At 26.7% G+C, this 1,984-nt stretch overlaps 1 non-coding gene across 1 annotated transcript; it reads left to right on the forward strand.

Moving 5' to 3' along the window:
- The first annotated feature begins 471 nt into the window (after positions 1–471).
- On the forward strand, positions 472–543 carry Trnaa-cgc (transfer RNA alanine (anticodon CGC)). The gene has a single exon. It is a non-coding gene; the product is annotated as a tRNA-Ala (tRNA).
- Positions 544–1,984: the final 1,441 nt, after the last annotated feature.

Raw genomic sequence — 1,984 nt, forward strand, 5'->3', positions numbered from 1 at the left:
TACTTGAAGAACAAAGTATTTAATATAAAATTGTTTTAAAGGGCTGACGCATATAAATAATAAATGCAAAATAAAAAATTAATTAAATTTAAACAATTTTAAAAGTTACATATTGCAGTATCGTACTAGGAACCGCTGTATGTATATTAATGTTTGGCTATCCTCTCAATGTTGAAAACTGAAAACCGTTTTCGCAATCACAAAGCTTTGATTTTTAAAAAAATCTATAAGAATAATCAAGTGAATTATTAACACTGAGAAGCAATTTTTTTACTATGAGAAAAAAAAGTTAGAAAAAGTGTGTTCTAACAAACATTTGAAATTGAATATTTTTAACCAACTGCTGTATTTGCAGCAATACATTTCGGTCTTCGCTTTAATGTTAAGTAAACAGTAATAAAAATTTTCGCACCTGTCTGTAATGCACATACTTCCAATCATAATATATTATTAAATTGCTCCCTATGCACAGGGGGTGTAGCTCAGTGGTAGAGCGTTCGCTTCGCATGTGAAAGGTCCGGGGTTCAAATCCCCGCTCCTCCAAGAGTGTTCAGTTTTTTTTTTTTTATTATTATTAATAAGTCAGCAATTTTATCAGCTAAGAATAGCATATTTTATCGTTTTGTATTCTCAAAAATAATCAATAGCTGGCTTTATTTATTAACCGCCGTATTTCATTTAAGAACCAATATTGAATAGTTAAATAGCTGCACAAAATTTAAACTTCGTTTTTTCTACTGTTTAATTATTGTGCAGTCAGACATTATTGGTTGTTTCTAAATAGAATACTATTTACCATCATCCATTGAAATCGGTTCACGAATAATATGAGAATATATTTTTTCTCAGTTTAGAAATTAATATTTATAAGTTAAATGTATTTTTTTAAAAAAATAAAAAAAATAAAAATTAAAAGAAATCAAATGAGAAGTTTTTCAAATTTAAAAATTACTTTACAAATGCAAAACGGTATTATAATTTTTAATCGGCAAAATACTAATAACATAGTAATTGAGCACAAACCCAAGAAAAATATTATAGAATTGAATACTGATGCCCCTTTGTTTCTAGAAAAGCATTAAAAAAATCCAAATTTAAGAAGCAACTTAATTAAAACATTGTGATTATGTATATTACTAATATAGATTTTCAATTTCAAACTACTCCGGAAAATCAAGTGTCAAATTTTAGAAAATAATAAATTTTTTCCGGGAAAGGTTGATTCTCTAAATTTGATATTTTATTGAATAGGCCAACATTAAAATTAAAATTTAACTTCCAAATTTCATTATCACATTCACTTGTAAAATTATTAAATTAATGAAAGCAGAAACAAAAGAAAATGGAAATCACTGCTTTTATTCCTATTTTTGTATGTTAATATATACAGTCTCGAAACACCAAAATCGAAAAATTAAATGTAGAGAAAAATTTGAACCAACAGATATTTCGAGAAACATATAGATCCTAATTTTAGAATTGTAATATTTAATTTCTTATTTTAACTGTCATGCATTGAAAAAAGAAAGGTATTTTTCATATGATCAATATAAATTTTCTGAAAAGAAAATAACGAAATTACAGTCGATTTAAGTGTGAAATTTAGAATAATAACATTTTCATACAGTATCCAGACAGACCGATCGATCCATCAGCATTCTGTACTGCTGCACTAAAACCTGCTATGTTGAATAAAACATTTTTAAGTAGAAAAGGTTTTGAAATCATTTTTCCATGTCGAGTCTGCGTTTCTTTGAAGTCTGGAAATTCTCCTGAGATTTACTTTTCTATGTTCTATTTTGATTCCAAGCCGTTTTTCTCTAGAACTGCTAATTTTTCTGTAAATATAAAATGCTGATTTTAATATTTTTGTAGCTTTCAGAATGTAAGTATACGTATTTGTTCAATTTTTGAGAGATGTCGTGTAAGAAAGATATATTCCCTTTTGAAAGCAATAGGATCCTCGTTATTCATCTTTCAAAAA

The sequence above is a fragment of the Argiope bruennichi genome, chromosome 4 (genome assembly GCF_947563725.1).
Source record: "Argiope bruennichi chromosome 4, qqArgBrue1.1, whole genome shotgun sequence".
Taxonomy (NCBI): domain Eukaryota; kingdom Metazoa; phylum Arthropoda; class Arachnida; order Araneae; family Araneidae; genus Argiope; species Argiope bruennichi.